This window comes from Pseudophryne corroboree, assembly GCF_028390025.1.
Source record: "Pseudophryne corroboree isolate aPseCor3 chromosome 8 unlocalized genomic scaffold, aPseCor3.hap2 SUPER_8_unloc_2, whole genome shotgun sequence".
In the NCBI taxonomy this organism is placed as follows: Eukaryota; Metazoa; Chordata; class Amphibia; order Anura; family Myobatrachidae; genus Pseudophryne; species Pseudophryne corroboree.
This window is the reverse complement of record NW_026967620.1, coordinates 1,020,733-1,044,657: the sequence shown is the minus strand read 5'-3', so window position 1 is coordinate 1,044,657 and position 23,925 is coordinate 1,020,733.

Sequence of the window (23,925 nt, the reverse complement as noted above, 5' to 3'; positions counted from 1 at the left end):
TGATGATATATTATCTCAGTATGTGTGGCAATTGGTGATGATATATTATCTCAGCATGTGTGTCCATCGGTGATTATATTTTATCTCAGTATGTGTGGCCATCGGGGATGATTTACTATCTCAATGTGTGTGGCCATATGGGATGATATATTCTCTCAGTGTGTGTGGCCATCGGTGATGCTATATTATCTCAGTGTGTGTGGCCATCGGTGATGATATATTATCTCAGTATGTGTGGCCATCGGTGATGATATATTATCTCAGTATGTGCGGCCATCGGTGATGATATATTATCTCAGTATGTATGGCCATCGGTGATGATATATTATCTCAGTATGTGTGATAACTGGTGATGATATAGTATCTTGGCATGTGTGGCCATCGGTTATAATATATTATCTCAGTATGTGTGGCCATCGGTGATGATATATTATCTCAGTATGTGTGGCCATCGGTGATGATATATTATCTCAGTATGTATGGCCATCGGTGATGATATATTATCTCAGTATGTGTGATAACTGGTGATGATATAGTATTTTGGCATGTGTGGCCATCGGTGATGATATATTATCTCAGTGTGTGTGGCCATCGGTGATGATTAATTATCTCAGAGTGTGTGGCCATCGGTGATGATATATTATCTCAGTGTGTGGCCATCGGTGATGATTAATTATCTCAGTGTGTGTGACCATAGGTGATGACATATTATCTCTGTGTGTGTGACCATCGGTGATGATATATTATCTCAGTATTTGTGATAACTGGTGATGACATAGTATCTTGGCATGTGTGGCCATCGGTGATGATATATTATCTCAGTGTGTGTGGCCATCGGTGATGATTAATTATCTCAGTGTGTGTGACCATAGGTGATGACATATTATCTCATTATGTGTGATCATCGGTGACGATATATTATCTCAGTGTGTGTGACCATTGGTGATGATATATTATCTCAGTGTGTGTGACCATTGGTGATGATATATTATCTCAGTGTGTTTGGCCATCGGTGATGATATATTACCTCAGTATGTGTGGCCATCGGTGATGATATATTATCTCAGTATGTATGGCCATCGGTGATGATATATTATCTCAGTATGTGTGATAACTGGTGATGATATAGTATCTTGGCATGTGTGGCCATCGGTGATGATTTATTATCTCAGTGTGTGTGGCCATCGGTGATGATTAATTATCTCAGTGTGTGTGGCCATCGGTGATGATATATTGTCTCAGTGTGTGTGGCCATCGGTGATGATTAATTAACTCAGTGTGTGTGACCATCGGTGATGACATATTTTCTCAGTATATGTGACCATCGGTGATGATATATTATCTCAGTATGTGTGGCCATCGGTGATAATGTATTATCTCAGTATGTGTGACAATCGGTGATGATATATTATCTCAGTATGTGTGGGCATCAGTGATGATATACTATCTCCATGTGTGTGGTCATCGGGGATGATATATTATCTCAGTGTGTGTGGCTATCGGTGATGATATATTATCTCAGTGTGTGTGGCGATAGGTGATGATATATTATCTCAGTATGTGTGACCATCGGTGATGATATTTTATCTCAGTGTGCGTGGCCATCGGTGATGATATATTATCTCAGTGTGTGTGACCATTGGTGATGATATATTATCTCAGTGTGTTTGGCCATCGGTGATGATATATTATCTCAGTATGTATGGCCATCGGTGATGATATATTATCTCAGTATGTGTGATAACTGGTGATGATATAGTATCTTGGCATGTGTGGCCATCGGTGATGATATATTATCTCAGTGTGTGTGGCCATCGGTGATGATTAATTATCTCAGTGTGTGTGACCATAGGTGATGACATATTATCTCAGTATGTGTGACCATCGGTGATGATGTATTATCTCAGTATGTGTGGCCATCGGTGATAATGTATTATCTCAGTATGTGTGACAATCGGTGATGATATATTATCTCTGTTTGTGTGTGCATCAGTGATGATATACTATCTCCATGTGTGTGGCCATTGGGGATGATATATTATCTCAGTGTGTGTGGCCATCGGTGATGCTATATTATCTCAGTGTGTGTGGCTATCGGTGATGATATATTATCTCAGTGTGTGTGGCGATAGGTGATATATTATCTCAGTTTGTGTGACCATTGGTGATGATATATTATCTCAGTGTGTTTGGCCATCGGTGATGATATATTATCTCAGTATGTGTGGCCATCGGTGATGATATATTATCTCAGTATGTATGGCCATCGGTGATTATATATTATCTCAGTATGTGTGATAACTGGTGATGATATAGTATCTTGGCATGTGTGGCCATCGGTGATGATTTATTATCTCAGTGTGTGTGGCAATCGGTGATGATTAATTATCTAAGTGTGTGTGGCCATCGGTTATGATATATTATCTCAGTGTGTGTGGCCATCGGTGATGACATATTTTCTCAGTATATGTGACCATCGGTGATGATATATTATCTCAGTATGTGTGGCCATCGGTGATAATGTATTATCTCAGTATGTGTGACAATCTGTTATATATTATCTCATTATGTGTGACCATCGGTGATGATATATTATCTCAGTGTGTGTGACCATTGGTGATGATATATTATCTCAGTATGTGTGGCTATCGGTGATGATATATTATCTCAGTATGTGTGGGCATCAGTGATGATATACTATCTCCATGTTTGTGGCCATCGGGGATGATATATTATCTCAGTATGTGTGGCCATCGGTGATAATGTATTATCTCAGTATGTGTGACAATCTGTTATATATTATCTCAGAATGTGTGACCATCGGTGATGATATATTATCTCAGTGTGTGTGACCATCGGTGATAATGTATTATCTCAGTATGTGTGACAATCGGTGATGATATATTATCTCAGTATGTGTGGCCATCGGGGATGATTTACTATCTAAATGTGTGTGGCCATCGGGGATGATATATTCTCTCAGTGTGTGTGGCCATCGGTGATGCTATATTATCTCAGTGTGTGTGGCCATCGGTGATGATATATTATCTCAGTATGTGTGGCCATCGGTGATGATATATTATCTCAGTATGTGCAGCCATCGGTGATGATATATTATCTCAGTATGTATGGCCATCGGTGATGATATATTATCTCAGTATGTGTGATAACTGGTGATGATATAGTATCTTGGCATGTGTGGCCATCGGTGATGATATATTATCTCAGTATGTGTGGCCATCGGTGATGATATATTATCTCAGTATGTGTGGCCATCGGTGATGATATATTTTCTCTGACGTCCTAAGTGGATGCTGGGGACTCCGTAAGGACCATGGGGAATAACGGCTCCGAAGGAGGCTGGGCACATCTAAAGAAAGCTTTAGGACTAGCTGGTGTGCACTGGCTCCTCCCCCTATGACCCTCCTCCAAGCCTCAGTTAGTTCTCTGTGCCCGAACGTGAAGGGTGCATACTAGGGGCTCTCCTGAGCTCTTAGTGAAAGTTTTAGTTAGGTTTATTATTTTCAGTGAGACCTGCTGGCAACAGGCTCACTGCATCGAGGGACTTAGGGGAGAAGAAGCAAACTCACCTGCGTGCAGGATGGATTGGGCTTCTTAGGCTACTGGACATTAGCTCCAGAGGGACGATCACAGGTACAGCCTGGATGGGTCACCGGAGCCGCGCCGCCGGCCCCCTTGCAGATGCTGAAGAGAGAAGAGGTCCAGAAATCGGCGGCAGAAGACATCCCAGTCTTCATAAAGGTAGCGCACAGCACTGCAGCTGTGCGCCATTGCTCTCAGCACACTTCACACTTCGGTCACTGAGGGTGTAGGGCGCTGGGGGGGGGGCGCCCTGGGCAGCAATGTAAATACCTATACTGGCGAAAAATACATCACATATATCCTCCGGGGCTATATGGATGTATTTAACCCCTGCCAGGATTCCTAAAAAAAACCGTGAGAAGAGCCCGCCGAAAAGGGGGCGGGGCCTATCTCCTCAGCACACAAGCGCCATTTTCCCTCACAATTCAGTTGGAGGGAAAGCTCCCTGGATCTCCCCTACAGTCTGACACTACAGATAGGGTTAAATAAAGAGAGGGGGACACTAATTAGGCGCAGTATTGTGTATACAGCAGCTATAAGGGGAAAAACACTTATATAAGGTTATCCCTGTATATATATAGCGCTCTGGTGTGTGCTGGCATACTCTCCCTCTGTCTCCCCAAAGGGCTAGTGGGGTCCTGTCCTCTATCAGAGCATTCCCTGTGTGTGTGCTGTGTGTCGGTACCTTGTGTCGACATGTATGAGGAGAAAAATGATGTGGAGACGGAGCAGATTGTATGAAATGGTGATGTCACCCCCTAGGGGGTCGACACCTGAGTGGATGAACTGTTGAAAATTACGTGACAGTGTCAGCTCTGTATTAAGACAGTTGATGACATGAGACAGCCGGCTATTCAGCTTGTGTCTGTCCAGACGTCTCATGGGCCGTCAGGGGCTCTAAAGCACCCGTTACCTCAGACGGCAGATACAGACGCCGACACGGATACTGACTCCTGTGTCGACGGGGAAGAGACAAGCGTGATTTCCAGTAGGGCCACACGTTGCAGGATTGAGGCAATGAAAAATGTTTTACACTTTCCTGATAATACGAGTACCACCAAAAAAGGGGTATTGGGTTCAGTGAGGAAAAACTACCTGTAGTTTTCCTAAATCTGTGAAATTAAATGAGGTGTGTGATGATGCGTGGGTTTCCCCCGATAACAATAGATAATTTCTAAAAAGTTATTGCCAGTATATCCTTTCCCGCCAGAGGTTAGGGTGAGTTGGGAGACACCCCCTAGGGGGGATAACGCGCTCACACGCTGGTAAGAATAAGGGCTCTATCCTCCCCGGAGATGGCCGCCCTTAAGGATCCTGCTGATAGAAAGCAGGAGGGTATCCTAAAATGTATTTACACACATACTGGTGTTATACTGCGACCAGCAATCGCCTCAGGCCTGGATGTGCAGTGCTGGGCGGGCATGGTCGGATTCCCTGACAATATATATATTTTTGCCTATAGAGCATTTAAAAGAGGCATTTCTATATATGCATGATGCACAGCGGAGTATTTGCCGACTGGCATCAGATATAAGTGTGTTGTCCATTTCTGCCAGTAGAGGGTTATGGGCACGACACTGGTCAGGTGATGCAGATTCCAAAAGGCATTTGGAAGTATTGCCTTAAAAAGGAGAGGAGTCATTTGGGGTCGGTCCTTCAGACCTGGTGACCACGGCAACAGCTGGGAAATCCACGTTTGTACCCCAGGTCGCCTCTCAAAATAAGGATACGCCATATTAGCAGGCGCAGCCCGGCGTTAGCAAGCGGGCAAAGGGTTCCTCATTTCTGCCCCGTGACAGAAGGAGAGGAAAAGGCTGCAGAAATCAGCCAGTTTCCAGAAACAGTAGCCCTCTCCCGCCTGTGCAAAGCCCTCAGTATGACGCTGGGGCTTTACATGCTTAGGCACGATGGGGACCGTCTCATTGTATTTCAGCGCGCAGTGGGCTCACTCGCAAGTAGACCCCTGGATCCTTCAGGTGATATCTCAGGGGTACAAATTGAAATTCGAGACGTCTCCCCCTCGCCGTTTCCTAAAGTCGGCTTTACCGACGTCTCCCTCTGACAGGGAGGCAGTTTGGAAGCCATTCACAAGCTGTATTCCCAGCGGGTGATAATCAAGATACCCCTCCGGCAACAGGGAACGGGGTATTATTCCACACTGTCGTGGTACCGAAGCCAGACGGCTCGGTGAGATAGATTCTAAATCTAAAAATCTTTGAACACTTACATACAGAGGTTCAAATTCAAGATTGAGTCACTCAGAGCAGTGATTGCGAACCTGGAAGAAGGGGACTACATGATGTCTCGGGACATAAAGGATGCTTACCTTCATGTCAAAATTACCCTTCTCATCAAGGGTACCTCAGGTTTATGGTACTGAACTGTCACTATCAGTTCAGACGCTGCCGTATGGATGGTCCACGGCACCCTGGGTCTTTACCAAGGTAATGGCCGAAATGATGATATTCCTTCAAAGGAAGGGAATTTTAGTTATCCCGTACTTGGACGATTCCCTGATAAGGGGTAAGATCCAGAGAACAGTTGGAGGTCGGTGTAGCACTATCTCAGGTAGTGTTGCGGCAGCACGATTGGATTCTCAATATTCCAAAATCGCAGCTGGCTCCGACGACTTGTTTTCTGTTCCTAGGGATGATCCTGGAAAAAGGGATGATCCAGAAAAAGGTGTTTCTCCCGGAGGAGAAAACCAGGGAGTTATCTGAGCTAGTCAGGAACCTCCTAAAACCGAGCCCAGACGTAGTACATCAATGCACAAGGGTGCTGGGTAAAAATGGTGGCTTCCTACGAAGCAATCCCATTCGGCAGATTCCACGGAAGAACTTTACAGTGGGACCTGTGGGACAAATGGTCCGGATCGCATCTTCAGATGCATCAGCGGATAACCCTGTCACCAAGGACAGGGGTATCCCTCCTGTGGTGGTTGCAGAGTGCTCATCTTCTAGAAGGCCGCAGATTCGGCATTCAAGACTGGGTCCTGGTGACCACGGAGGCCAGCCTGAGAAGCTGGGGAGCAGTCACAGGAAGGAATATCCAGGGCTTTTGGTCAAGCCTGGAAACATAAATATCCTGAAGCTAAGGGCCATTTACAAGGCTCTAAGCTTAGCAAGACCTCTGCTTCAAGGTCAGCCGGTATTGATCCAGTCGGACAACATCACGGCAGGCACCCACGTAAACAGACAGGGTGGCAAAAGAAGCAGGAGGGCAATGGCAGAAGCTGCAAGGATTCTTCGCGGGGCGAAAAATCGTGTGATAGCACTGTCAGCAGTATTCATTCCGGGAGTGGACAACTGGGAAGCAGATTTCCTCAGCACGGCTTCCACCCGGGAGAGTGGGGACTTCACCCAGAAGTCGTCCACAGGTTTATAAACCGTGGAAAAAACTCGACAGGTATTGCGACAGGGCAAGGGACCCTCAGGCAATAGCTGTAGACGCTCTGGTAACACCGTGGGTGTACCAGTCAGTGTATGTGTTCCCTCCTCTGCCTCTCATACCCAAGGTACTGAGATTGATAAAATGGAGAGGAGTAAGCACTATATTCGTGGCTCCGGATTGGCCAAGAAGGACTTGGTAACCGGAATTTCAAGAGATGCTCACGGAGGATCCGTGGCCTCTACCTCTAAGAAGGGACCTGCTCCAGCAAGGACCCTGTCTGTTCCAAGACTTACCGCGGCTGCGTTTGACGGCATGGCGGTTGAACGCCGGATCCTGAAGGAAAAAAGGCATTCCGGATGTAGTCATTCCTATCCTGATCATAGCCAGGAAGGATGTAACCGCAACACATTATCACCACATTTGGCGAAAATGTGTTGCGTGGGGCGAGGCCGGTAAGGCCCGACGGAGGGAATTCAACTGGGTCGATTCCTACATTTCCTGAAAACAGGAGTGTCTATGAGCCTGAAATTGGGGTCCATTAAGGTTCAAATTTCGACTCTGTCAATTTTCTTCCAAAAAAGAACTAGCTTCAGTCCCTGAAGTTCAGACGTTTGTAAAAAGGGGTACTGCATATACAGCCTCCTTTTGTGTCTCCAGTGACACTTTGGGATCTCAACGTAGTTTTGGGTGCCAAAAGTCTCATTGTTTTGACCCACTTAAATCTGTGGAGTTAAAATATCTCACATGGGAAGTGCTCATGCTGATTGGCCCTGGCCTGGGCCAGGTGCGTGTCAGAATTGGCGGCTTTATCCTGTAAAAGCCCTTATCTGATTTTCCATTTGGACAGGGCGGAATTGAGGACTCGTCCTCAGTTTCTCCCTAAGGTGGTTTTTCAGAATTCACCTGAACCAACCTATTGTGGTGCCTGCGGCTACTAGGGACTTGGAGGACTCCAAGTGGCTAGACGTTGTCAGGGCCCTGAAAATATATGTTTCCAGGACGGCTGGAGTCAGGAAATCTGACTCGCTGTTTATCCTGTATGCACCCAACAAGCTGGGTGCTCCTGCTTCTAAGCAGACTATTGCTCGTTGGATTTGTAGTACAATTCAGCTTGCACATTCTGTGGCAGGCTTGCCACAGCCAAAAATATGTAAATGCCCACTCCAAAAGGAAGGTGGGCTCATCTTGGGCGGATGCCCGAGGGGTCTCGGCTTTACAACTTTGCCGAGCAGCTACTTGGTCAGGAGAAAATACGTTTGTAAATTCTACAAATTTGATACCCTGACTGAGGAGAACCTGGAGTTCTCTCATTCGGTGCTGCAGTCATCCGCACTCTCCCGCCCGTTTGGGAGCTTTGGTATAATCCCCATGGTCCTTACGGAGTCCCAAGCATCCACTTAGGACGTCAGAGAAAATAAGAATTTACTTACCGATAATTCTATTTCTCGTAGTCCGTAGTGGATGCTGGGCGCCCATCCCAAGTGCGGATTGTCTGCATTACTGGTACATAGTTATTGTTACCAAAAATCGGGTTATTGTTGTAGTGAGCCATCCTTTCTAGAGGCTCCTCGGTTATCATGCTGTTAACTGGGTTTAGATCACAAGTTATACGGTGTGATTGGTGTGGCTGGTATGAGTCTTACCCGGGATTCAAAATCCTTCCTTATTGTGTACGCTCGTCCGGGCACAATATCCTAACTGAGGCTTGGAGGAGGGTCATAGGGGGAGGAGCCAGTGCACACCAGCTAGTCCTAAAGCTTTCTTTAGATGTGCCCAGCCTCCTTCGGAGCCGCTATTCCCCATGATCCTTACGGAGTCCCCAGCATCCACTACGGACTACGAGAAATAGAATTATCGGTAAGTAAATTCTTATTATCTCAGTATGTATGGCCATCGGTGATGATATATTATCTCAGTATGTGTGACCATCAGTGATGATATATTATCTCAGTATGTGTGGCCATCGGTGATAAAGTATTATCTCAGTATGTGTGACAATCGGTGATGATATATTATCTCAGTATGCGTGACAATCGGTGATGATATATTATCTCAGTATGTGTGACAATAGGTGATGATATATTATCTCAGGATGTGTGTCCATCGGTGATGATATATTATCTCAGTATGTGTGGGCATCGGGGATGATATACTTTCTCAATGTGTGTGGCCATCGGGGATGATATATTATCTCAGTGTGTGTGGCCATCGGTGATGCTATATTATCTCAGTGTGTGTGGCCATCGGTGATGATATATTATCTCAGTGTGTGTGGCGATAGGTGATGATATATTATCTCAGTGTGTGTGACCATCGGTGATGATATATTATCTCAGTATGTGTGACCATCGGTGATGATATATTATCTCAGTGTGTGTGAGACCATCGGTGATGACATATTATCTCAGTATGTGTGACCATCGGTGATGATATATTATCTCAGTATGTGTGGCCATCAGTGATAATGTATTATCTCAGTATGTGTGAAAAACGGTGATGATATATTATGTCAGTATGTGTGGCCATCGGTGATGACATTATCTCAGTGTGTGTGACCATCGGTGATGATATATTATCTCAGTATGTGTGACCATCAGTGATGATATATTATCTCAGTATGTGTGACCATCAGTGATGATATATTATCTCAGTATGTGCGGCCATCGGTGATGATATATTATCTCAGTATGTGCGGCCATCGGTGATGATATATTATCTCAGTATGTGTGGCCATCGGTGATAATATATTATCTCAGTATGTGTGGCCATTGGTGATGATATATTATCTCAGTATGTATGGCCATCTGTGATGATATATTATCTCAGTATGTGTGATAACTGGTGATGATATAGTATCTTGGCATGTGTGGACATCGGTGATGATATATTATCTCAGTGTGTGTGGCCATCGTTGATGATTAATTATCTCAGTATGTGTGGCCATCGGTGATATATTATCTCAGTGTGTGTGGCCATCGGTGATGATTAATTATCTCAGTGTGTGTGACCATAGGTGATGACATATTATCTCAGTATGTGTGGCCATCGGTTATAATGTATTATCTCAGTATGTGTACCAATCGGTGATATATTATCTCAGTATGTGTGTCCATCGGTGATGATATATTATCTCAGTATGTGTGGGCATCGGGGATGATATACTATCTCAATGTGTGTGGCCATCGGGGATGATTAATTATCTCAGTGTGTGTGACCATAGGTTATGACATATTATCTCATTATGTGTGACCATCGGTGACGATATATTATCTCAGTATGTGTGGCCATCGGTGATAAAGTATTATCTCAGTATGTGTGACAATCGGTGATGATATATTATCTCAGTATGCGTGACAATCGTTGATGATATATTATCTCAGTATGTGTGACCATCGGTGATGATATATTATCTCAGGATGTGTGTCCATCAGTGATGATATATTATCTCAGTATGTGTGGGCATCGGGGATGATATACTATCTCAATGTGTGTGGCCATCGGGGATGATATATTATCTCAGTGTGTGTGGCCATCGGTGATGCTATATTATCTCAGTGTGTGTGGCCATCGGTGATGATATATTATCTCAGTGTGTGTGGCCATCCGTGATATTATATTATCTCAGTGTGTGTGACCATCGGTGATGATATATTATCTCAGTGTGTTTGGCCATCGGTGATGATATATTATCTCAGTATGTGTGGCCATCGGCGATGATATATTATATCAGTATGTGTGGCCATCGGTGATGATATATTATTTCAGTATGTGTGACCATCGGCGATGATATATTATCTCAGTGTCTGTGGCCATCGGTGATGATATATTATCTCAGTGTGTGTGGCCATCGGTGATGATATATTATCTCAGTGTGTGTGGCCATCGGTGATGCTATATTATCTCAGTGTGTGTGGCCATCGTTGATGATATATTATCTCAGTGTGTGTGGCCATCGGTGATGATATATTATGTTAGTATGTGTGGCCATCGGTGATGATATATTATGTCAGTATGTGTAGCCATCGGTGATTATATATTATCTCAGTATGTGTGACCATCGGTGATGATATATTATCTCAGTATGTGTGGCCATCGGTGATGATATATTATCTCAGTATGTATGGCCAGCGGTGATGATATATTATCTCAGTATGTGTGATAACTGGTGATGATATAGTATCTTGGCATGTGTGGCCATCGATGATGATATATTATCTCAGTGTGTGTGGCCATCGGTGATGATTAATTATCTCAGTGTGTGTGGCCATCGGTGATGATATATTATCTCGGTGTGTGTGACCATCGGTGATGACATATTATCTCAGTATGTGTGACAATCGGTGATGATATATTATGTCAGTATGTGCGGCCATCGGTGATGATATATTATCTCAGTATGTGTGGCCATCGGTGATGATATATTATCTCAGTATGTGTCGCCATCGGTGATGATATATTATCTCAGTATGTATGGCCATCGGTGATGATATATTATCTCAGTATGTGTGATAACTGGTGATGATATAGTATCTTGGCATGTGTGGCCATCAGTGATGATATATTATCTCAGTGTGTGGCCATCGGTGATGATTAATTATCTCAGTGTGTGTGACCATAGGTGATGACATATTATCTCAGTATGTGTGGCCATCGGTGATAATGTATTATCTCAGTATGTGTGACAATCGGTGATGATATATTATCTCAGTATGTGTGGGCATCAGTGATGATATACTATCTCCATGTGTTTGACCATCGGTGATGATATATTATCTCAGTGTGTGTGGCCATCGGGGATGATATATTATCTCAGTGTGTGTGGCTATCGGTGATGATATATTATCTCAGTGTGTGTGTGGCGATAGGTGATGATATATTATCTCAGTATGTGTGACCATCGGTGATGATATATTATCTCAGTGTGTGTGACTATCGGTGATGACATATTTTCTCAGTATATGTGACCATCGGTGATGATATATTATCTCAGTATGTGTGGCCATCGGTGATAATGTATTATCTCAGTATGTGTGACAATCTGTGATATATTATCTCAGTATGTGTGACCATCGGTGATGATATATTATCTCAGTGTGTGTGACCATCGGTGATGATATATTATCTCAGTATGTGTGGCTATCGGTGATGATATATTATCTCAGCATGTGTGTCCATCGGTGATGATATATTATCTCAGTATGTGTGGGCATCGGGGATGATATACTTTCTCAATGTGTGTGGCCATCGGGGATGATATATTATCTCAGTGTGTGTGGCCATCGGTGATGCTATATTATCTCAGTGTGTGTGGCCATCGGTGATGATATATTATCTAAGTATGTGTGACCATCGGTGATGATATATTATCTCAGTATGTGCGGCCATCGGTGATGATATATTATCTCAGTATGTATGGCCATCGGTGATGATATATTATCTCAGTATGTGTGATAACTGGTGATGATATAGTATCTTGGCATGTGTGGCCATCGGTGATGATTAATTATCTCAGTGTGTGTGACTATCAGTGATGACATATTTTCTCAGTATATGTGACCATCGGTGATGATATATTATCTCAGTATGTGTGGCCATCGGTGATAATGTATTATCTCAGTATGTGTGACAATCTGTGATATATTATCTCAGTATGTGTGACCATCGGTGATGATATATTATCTCAGTGTGTGTGACCATCGGTGATGATATATTATCTCAGTATGTGTGGCTATCGGTGATGATATATTATCTCAGCATGTGTGTCCATCGGTGATGATATATTATCTCAGTATGTGTGGGCATCGGGGATGATATACTTTCTCAATGTGTGTGGCCATCGGGGATGATATATTATCTAAGTATGTGTGACCATCGGTGATGATATATTATCTCAGTATGTGCGGCCATCGGTGATGATATATTATCTCAGTATGTATGGCCATCGGTGATGATATATTATCTCAGTATGTGTGATAACTGGTGATGATATAGTATCTTGGCATGTATGGCCATCGGTGATGATTTATTATCTCAGTGTGTGTGGCCATCGGTGATGATTAATTATCTCAGTGTGTGTGGCCATCGGTGATGATATATTGTCTCAGTGTGTGTGGCCATCGGTGATGATTAATTATCTCAGTGTGTGTGACCATAGGTGATGACATATTATCTCAGTATGTGTGACCATCGGTGATGATGTATTATCTCAGTATGTGTGGCCATCGGTGATAATGTATTATCTCAGTATGTGTGACAATCGGTGATGATATATTATCTCAGTATGTGTGGGCATCAGTGATGATATACTATCTCCATGTGTGTGGCCATCGGGGATGATATATTATCTCAGTGTGTGTGGCCATCGGGGATGATATATTATCTCAGTGTGTGTGGCTATCGGTGATGATATATTATCTCAGTGTGTGTGGCGATAGGTGATGATATATTATCTCAGTATGTGTGACCATCGGTGATGATATATTATCTCAGTGTGCGTGGCCATCGGTGATGATATATTATCTCAGTGTGTGTGACCATTGGTGATGATATATTATCTCAGTGTTTTTGGCCATCGGTGATGATATATTATCTCAGTATGTGTGGCCATCGGTGATGATATATTATCTCAGTATGTATGGCCATCGGTGATGATATATTATCTCAGTATGTGTGATAACTGGTGATGATATAGTATCTTGGCATGTGTGGCCATCGGTGATGATATATTATCTCAGTGTGTGTGGCCATCGGTGATGATTAATTATCTCAGTGTGTGTGACCATAGGTGATGACATATTATCTCAGTATGTGTGACCATCGGTGATGATGTATTATCTCAGTATGTGTGGCCATCGGTGATAATGTATTATCTCAGTATGTGTGACAATCGGTGATGATATATTATCACTGTTTGTGTGGGCATCAGTGATGATATACTATCTCCATGTGTGTGGCCATTGGGGATGATATATTATCTCAGTGTGTGTGGCCATCGGTGATGCTATATTATCTCAGTGTGTGTGGCTATCGGTGATGATATATTATCTCAGTGTGTGTGGCGATAGGTGATATATTATCTCAGTTTGTGTGACCATTGGTGATGATATATTATCTCAGTGTGTTTGGCCATCGGTGATGATATATTATCTCAGTATGTGTGGCCATCGGTGATGATATATTATCTCAGTATGTATGGCCATCGGTGATGATATATTATCTCAGTATGTGTGATAACTGGTGATGATATAGTATCTTGGCATGTGTGGCCATCGGTGATGATTTATTTTCTCAGTGTGTGTGGCCATCGGTGATGATTAATTATCTAAGTGTGTGTGGCCATCGGTGATGATATATTATCTCAGTGTGTGTGGCCATCGGTGATGACATATTTTCTCAGTATATGTGACCATCGGTGATGATATATTATCTCAGTATGTGTGGCCATCGGTGATAATATATTATCTCAGTATGTGTGACAATCTGTTATATATTATCTCATTATGTGTGACCATCGGTGATGATATATTATCTCAGTGTGTGTGACCATCGGTGATGATATATTATCTCAGTATGTGTGGCTATCGGTGATGATATATTATCTCAGTATGTGTGGGCATCAGTGATGATATACTATCTCCATGTGTGTGGCCATCGGGGATGATATATTATCTCAGTATGTGTGGCCATCGGTGATAATGTATTATCTCAGTATGTGTGACAATCTGTTATATATTATCTCAGTATGTATGACCATCAGTGATGATATATTATCTCAGTGTGTGTGACCATCGGTGATAATATATTATCTCAGTATGTGTGACAATCGGTGATGATATATTATCTCAGTATGTGTGGGCATCAGTGATGATATACTATCTCCATGTGTGTGGCCATCGGGGATGATATATTATCTCAGTGTGTGTGGCCATCGGGGATGATATATTATCTCAGTATGTGTGACCATCGGTGATGATATATTATCTCAGTGTGCGTGGCCATCGGTGATGATATATTATCTCAGTGTGTGTGACCATTGGTGATGATATATTATCTCAGTGTGTTTGGCCATCGGTGATGATATATTATCTCAGTATGTATGGCCATCGGTGATGATATATTATCTCAGTATGTGTGATAACTGGTGATGATATAGTATCTTGGCATGTGTGGCCATCGGTGATGATTATTTATCTCAGTGTGTGTGACCATAGGTGATGACATATTATCTCAGTATGTGTGACCATCGGTGATGATGTATTATCTCAGTATGTGTGGCCATCGGTGATAATGTATTATCTCAGTATGTGTGACAATCGGTGATGATATATTATCTCTGTTTGTGTGGGCATCAGTGATGATATACTATCTCCATGTGTGTGGCCATTGGGGATGATATATTATCTCAGTGTGTGTGGCCATCGGTGATGCTATATTATCTCAGTGTGTAAGGCTATCGGTGATGATATATTATCTCAGTGTGTGTGGCGATAGGTGATGATATATTATCTCAGTTTGTGTGACCATTGGTGATGATATATTATCTCAGTGTGTTTGGCCATCGGTGATGATATATTATCTCAGTATGTGTGGCCATCGGTTATGATATATTATCTCAGTATGTATGGCCATCGGTGATGATATATTATCTCAGTATGTGTGATAACTGGTGATGATATAGTATCTTCGCATGTGTGGCCATCGGTGATGATTTATTATCTCAGTGTGTGTGGCCATCGGTGATGATTAATTATCTAAGTGTGTGTGGCCATCGGTGATGATATATTATCTCAGTGTGTGTGACCATCGGTGATGATATATTATCTCAGTATGTGTGGGCATCAGTGATGATATACTATCTCCATGTGTGTGGCCATTGGGGATGATATATTATCTCAGTGTGTGTGGCCATCGGTGATGCTATATTATCTCAGTGTGTGTGGCTATCGGTGATGATATATTATCTCAGTGTGTGTGGCGATAGGTGATGATATATTATCTCAGTTTGTGTGACCATTGGTGATGATATATTATCTCAGTGTTTGGCCATCGGTGATGATATATTATCTCAGTATGTGTGGCCATCGGTGATGATATATTATCTCAGTATGTATGGCCATCGGTGATGATATATTATCTCAGTATGTGTGATAACTGGTGATGATATAGTATCTTCGCATGTGTGGCCATCGGTGATGATTTATTATCTCAGTGTGTGTGGCCATCGGTGATGATTAATTATCTAAGTGTGTGTGGCCATCGGTGATGATATATTATCTCAGTGTGTGTGGCCATCGGTGATGACATATTTTCTCAGTATATGTGACCATCGGTGATGATATATTATCTCAGTATGTGTGGCCATCGGAGATGATATATTATCTCAGTATGTGTGGCCATCGGTGATGATATATTATCTCAGTATGTATGGCCATCGGTGATGATATATTATCTCAGTGTGTGTGATAACTGGTGATGATATAGTATCTTGGCATGTGTGGCCATCGGTGATGATATATTATCTCAGTGTGTGTGACCATCGGTGATGATATATTATCTCAGTATGTGTGGCTATCGGTGATGATATATTATCTTAGCATGTGTGTCCATCGGTGATGATATTTTATCTCAGTATGTGTGGCCATCGGGGATGATTTACTATCTAAATGTGTGTGGCCATCGGGGCTGATATATTATCTCAGTGTGTGTGGCCATCGGTGATGCTATATTATCTCTGTGTGTGGCCATCGGTGATGATATATTATCTCAGTATGTGTGGCCATCGGTGATGATATATTATCTCAGTATGTGCAGCCATCGGTGATGATATATTATCTCTGTATGTATGGCCATCGGTGATGATATATTATCTCAGTATGTGTGATAACTGGTGATGATATAGTATCTTGGCATGTGTGGCCATCGGTGATGATATATTATCTCAGTATGTGTGGCCATCGGTGATGATATATTATCTCAGTATGTGTGGCCATCGGTGATGATATATTATCTCAGTATGTATGGCCATCGGTGATGATATATTATCTCAGTATGTGTGATAACTGGTGATGATATAGTATCTTGGCATTTGTGGCCATCGGTGATGATATATTATCTCAGTGTGTGTGGCCATCGGTGATGATTAATTATCTCAGTGTGTGTGGCCATCGGTGATGATATATTATCTCAGCATGTGTGTCCATCGGTGATGATATTTTATCTCAGTATGTGTGTCCATCGGGGATGATTTACTATCTAAATGTGTGTGGCCATCGGGGATGATATATTCTCTCAATGTGTGTGGCCATCGGTGATGATTAATTATCTCAGTGTGTGTGACCATAGGTGATGACATATTATCTCTGTGTGTGTGACCATCAGTGATGATATATTATCTCAGTATGTGTGATAACTGGTGATGATATAGTATCTTGGCATGTGTGGCCATCGGTGATTATATATTATCTCAGTGTGTGTGGCCATCGGTGATGATTAATTATCTCAGTGTGTGTGACCATAGGTGATGACATATTATCTCATTATGTGTGGCCATCGGTGACGATATATTATCTCAGTATGTGTGACCATCGGTGACGATATATTATCTCAGTATGTGTGGCCATCGGTGATAAAGTATTATCTCAGTATGTGTGACAATCGGTGATGATATATTATCTCAGTATGCGTGACAATCGGTGATGATATATTATCTCAGTATGTGTGACCATCGGTGATGATATATTATCTCAGGATGTGTGTCCATCGGTGATGATATATTATCTCAGTATGTGTGGGCATCGGGGATGATATACTATCTCAATGTGTGTGGCCATCGGGGATGATATATTATCTCAGTGTGTGTGGCCATCGGTGATGCTATATTATCTCAGTGTGTGTTGCCATCGGTGATGATATATTATCTCAGTGTGTGTGGCCATCGGTGATGATATATTATCTCAGTATGTGTCACCATCGGTGATGATATATTATCTCAGTGTGTGTGGCCATCGGTGATATTATATTATCTCAGAGTGTGTGACCATCGGTGATGATATATTATCTCAGTGTGTTTGGCCATCGGTGATGATATATTATCTCAGTATGTGTGGCCATCGGCGATGATATATTATATCAGTATGTGTGGCCATCGGTGATGATATATTATTTCAGTATGTGTGACCATCGGTGATGATATATTATCTCAGTGTCTGTGGCCATCGGTGATGATATATTATTTCAGTGTGTGTGGCCATCGGTGATGATATATTATCTCAGTGTGTGTGGCCATCGTTGATGATATATTATCTCAGTGTGTGTGGCCATCGGTGATGATATATTATGTCATTATGTGTGGCCATCGGTGATGATATATTATGTCAGTATGTGTAGCCATCGGTGATTATATATTATCTCAGTATGTGTGACCATCGGTGATGATATATTATCTCAGTATGTGTGGCCATCGGTGATGATATATTATCTCAGTATGTATGGCCAGCGGTGATGATATATTATCTCAGTATGTGTGATAACTGGTGATGATATAGTATCTTGGCATGTGTGGCCATCGGTGATGATATATTATCTCAGTGTGTGTGGCCATCGGTGATGATTAATTATCTCAGTATGTGTGGCCATCGGTGATGATATATTATCTCGGTGTGTGTGACCATCGGTGATGACATATTATCTCAGTATGTGTGACAATCGGTGATGATATATTATGTCAGTATGTGCGGCCATCGGTGATGATATATTATCTCAGTATGTGTGGCCATCGGTGATGATATATTATCTCAGTATGTGTGGCCATCGGAGATGATATATTATCTCAGTATGTATGGCCATCGGTGATGATATATTATCTCAGTATGTGTGATAACTGGAGATGATATAGTATCTTGGCATGTGTGGCCATCGGTGATGATATATTATCTCAGTATGTGTGGCCATCGGTGATGATATATTATCTCAGTATGTATGGCCATCGGTGATGATATATTATCTCAGTATGTGTGATAACTGGTGATGATATAGTATCTTGGCATGTGTGGCCATCTGTGATGATTTATTATCTCAGTGTGTGTGGCCATCGGTGATGATTAATTATCTCAGTGTGTGTGGCCATCGGTGATGATATATTATCTCAGTGTGTGTGGCCATCGGTGATGATTAATTATCTCAGTGTGTGTGACCATCGGTGATGACATATTTTCTCAGTATATGTGACCATCGGTGATGATATATTATCTCAGTATGTGTGGCCATCGGTGATAATGTATTATCTAAAGTATGTGTGACAATCTGTGATATATTATCTCAGTATGTGTGACCATCGGTGATGATATATTATCTCAGTGTGTGTGACCATCGGTGATGATATATTATCTCAGTATGTGTGGCTATCGGTAATGATATATTATCTCAGCATGTGTGTCCATCGGTGATGATATATTATCTCAGTATGTGTGGGCATCGGGGATGATATACTTTCTAAATGTGTGTGGCCATCGGGGATGATATATTATCTCAGTGTGTGTGGCCATCGGTGATGCTATATTATCTCAGTGTGTGTGGCCATCGGTGATGATATATTATCTAAGTATGTGTGACCATCGGTGATGATATATTATCTCAGTATGTGCGGCCATCGGTGATGATATATTATCTCAGTATGTATGGCCATCGGTGATGATATATTATCTCAGTATGTGTGATAACTGGTGATGAAATAGTATCTTGGCATGTGTGGCCATCGGTGATGATATATTATCTCAGTATGTGTGGCCATCGGTGATGATATATTATCTCAGTATGTATGGCCATCGGTGATGATATATTATCTCAGTATGTGTGATAACTGGTGATGATATAGTATCTTGGCATGTGTGGCCATCGGTGATGATATATTATCTCAGTGTGTGTGGCCATCGGTGATGATTAATTATCTCAGTGTGTGTGGCCATCGGTGATGATTAATTATCTCAGTGTGTGTGACCATAGGTGATGACATATTATCTCTGTGTGTGTGACCATCGGTGATGATATATTATCTCAGCATGTGTGTCCATCGGTGATGATATATTATCTCAGTATGTGTGGGCATCGGGGATGATATACTTTCTAAATGTGTGTGGCCATCGGGGATGATATATTATCTCAGTGTGTGTGGCCATCGGTGATGCTATATTATCTCAGTGTGTGTGGCCATCGGTGATGATATATTATCTAAGTATGTGTGACCATCGGTGATGATATATTATCTCAGTATGTGCGGCCATCGGTGATGATATATTATCTCAGTATGTATGGCCATCGGTGATGATATATTATCTCAGTATGTGTGATAACTGGTGATGAAATAGTATCTTGGCATGTGTGGCCATCGGTGATGATATATTATCTAAGTATGTGTGGCCATCGGTGATGATATATTATCTCAGTATGTATGGCCATCGGTGATGATATATTATCTCAGTATGTGTGATAACTGGTGATGATATAGTATCTTGGCATGTGTGGCCATCGGTGATGATATATTATCTCAGTGTGTGTGGCCATCGGTGATGATTAATTATCTCAGTGTGTGTGGCCATCGGTGATGATTAATTATCTCAGTGTGTGTGACCATAGGTGATGACATATTATCTCTGTGTGTGTGACCATCGGTGATGATATATTATCTCAGTATGTGTGATAACTGGTGATGATATAGTATCTTGGCATGTGTGGCCATCGGTGATGATATAGTATCTCAGTGTGTGTGGCCATCGGTGATGATTAATTATCTCAGTGTGTGTGGCCATCGGTGATGATATATTATCTCAGTGTGTGTGGCCATCGGTGATGATTAATTATCTCAGTGTGTGTGACCATAGGTGATGACATATTTTCTCAGTATGTGTGACCATCGGTGATGATATATTATCTCAGTATGTGTGGCCATCGGTGATAAAGTATTATCTCAGTATGCGTGACCATCGGTGATGATATATTATCTCAGTATGTGTGACCATCGGTGATGATATATTATCTCAGGATGTGTGTCCATCGGTGATGATATATTATCTCAGTATGTGTGGGCATCGGGGATGATATACTTTCTCAATGTGTGTGGCCATCGGGGATGATATATTATCTCAGTGTGTGTGGCCATCGGTGATGCTATATTATCTCAGTGTGTGTGGCCATCGGTGATGATATATTATCTCAGTGTGTGTGGCCATCGGTGATGATGTATTATCTCAGTGTGTGTGGCCATCGGTGATGATATATTATCTCAGTATGTGTGACCATCGGTGATGATATTTTATCTCAGTGTGTGTGAGACCATCGGTGATGACATATTATCTCAGTGTGTGTGACCATCGGTGATGATATATTATCTCAGTATGTGTGGCCATCAGTGATAATGTATTATCTCAGTATGTGTGAAAAACGGTGATGATATATTATGTCAGTATGTGTGGCCATCGGTGATGACATATTATCTCAGTGTGTGTGACCATCGGTGATGACATATTATCTCAGTATGTGTGACCATCGGTGATGATATATTATCTCAGTATGTGTGACCATCAGTGATGATATATTATCTCAGTATGTGTGACCATCAGTGATGATATATTATCTCAGTATGTGCGGCCATCGGTGATGATATATTATCTCAGTATGTGCGGCCATCGGTGATGATATATTATCTCAGTATGTGTGGCCATCGGTGATAATATATTATTTAGGTATGTGTGGCCATTGGTGATGATATATTATCTCAGTATGTATGGCCATCTGTGATGATATATTATCTCAGTATGTGTGATAACTGGTGATGATATAGTATCTTGGCATGTGTGGCCATCGGTGATGATATATTATCTCAGTGTGTGTGGCCATCGGTGATGATTAATTATCTCAGTGTGTGTGACCATAGGTGATGACATATTATCTCAGTATGTGTGACCATCGGTGATGATGTATTATCTCAGTATGTGTGGCCATCGGTGATAATGTGTTATCTCAGTATGTGTGACAATCGGTGATGATATATTATCTCTGTTTGTGTGGGCATCAGTGATGATATACTATCTCCATGTGTGTGGCCATTGGGGATGATATATTATCTCTGTGTGTGTGGCCATCGGTGATGCAATATTATCTCAGTGTGTGTGGCCATCGGTGATGATATATTATCTCAGTATGTGTGGCCATCGGTGATGATATATTATCTCAGTATGTGCGGCCATCGGTGATGATATATTATCTCAGTATGTATGGCCATCGGTGATGATATATTATCTCAGTATGTGTGATAACTGGTGATGATATAGTATCTTGGCATGTGTGGCCATCGGTGATGATTTATTATCTCAGTGTGTGTGGCCATCGGTGATGATTAATTATCTAAGTGTGTGTGGCCATCGGTGATGATATATTATCTCCATGTGTGTGGCCATCGGTGATGATTAATTAACTTAGTGTGTGTGACCATCGGTGATGACATATTTTCTCAGTATATGTGACCATCGGTGATGATATATTATCTCAGCATGTGTGCCCATCGGTGATGATATATTATCTCAGTATGTATGGCCATCAGGGTGATTTACTATCTCAATGTGTGTGGCCATCGGGGATGATATATTATCTCAGTGTGTGTGGCCATCGGTGATGCTATATTATCTCAGTGTGTGTGGCCATCGGTGATGATATATTATCTCAGTATGTGTGGCCATCGGTGATGATATATTATCTCAGTATGTGCGGCCATCGGTGATGATATATTATCTCAGTATGTATGGCCATCGGTGATGATATATTATCTCAGTATGTGTGGCCATCGGTGATGATATATTATCTCAGTATGTATGGCCATCGGTGATGATATATTATCTCAGTATGTGTGATAACTGGTGATGATATAGTATCTTGGCATGTGTGGCCATCGGTGATGATATATTATCTCAGTGTGTGTGGCCATCGGTGATGATTAATTATCTCAGTGTGTGTGGCCATCGGTGATGATATATTATCTCAGTGTGTGTGGCCATCGGTGATGATTAATTATCTCAGTGTGTGTGACCATAGGTGATGACATATTATCTCTGTGTGTGTGTGACCATCGGTGATGATATATTATCTCAGTATGTGTGATAACTGGTGATGATATAGTATCTTGGCATGTGTGGCCATCGGTGATGATATATTATCTCAGTGTGTGTGGCCATCGGTGATGATTAATTATCTCAGTGTGTGTGACCATAGGTGATGATATATTATCTCATTATGTGTGACCATCGGTGACGATATATTATCTCAGTATGTGTGGCCATCGGTGATAAAGTATTATCTCAGAATGTGTGACAATCGGTGATGATATATTATCTCTGTATGTGTGGGCATCAGTGATGATATGCTATCTCCATGTGTGTGGCCATCGGGGATGATATATTATCTCAGTGTGTGTGGCCATCGGGGATGATATATTATCTCAGTGTGTGTGGCTATCGGTGATGATATATTATCTCAGTGTGTGGCGATAGGTGATGATATATTATCTCAGTATGTGTGACCATCGGTGATGATTAATTATCTCAGTGTGTGTGACCATTGGTGATGATATATTATCTCAGTGTGTGTGACCATTGGTGATGATATATTATCTCAGTGTGTGTGACCATTGGTGATGATATATTATCTCAGTGTGTTTGGCCATCGGTGATGATATATTACCTCAGTATGTGTGGCCATCGGTGATGATATATTATCTCAGTATGTGTGGCCATCGGTTATAATGTATTATCTCAGTATGTGTGACAATCGGTGATGATATATTATCTCAGTATGTGTGGGCATCAGTGATGATATACTATCTCCATGTGTGTGGCCATCGGGGATGATATATTATCTCAGTGTGTGTGTCCATCGGGGATGATATAT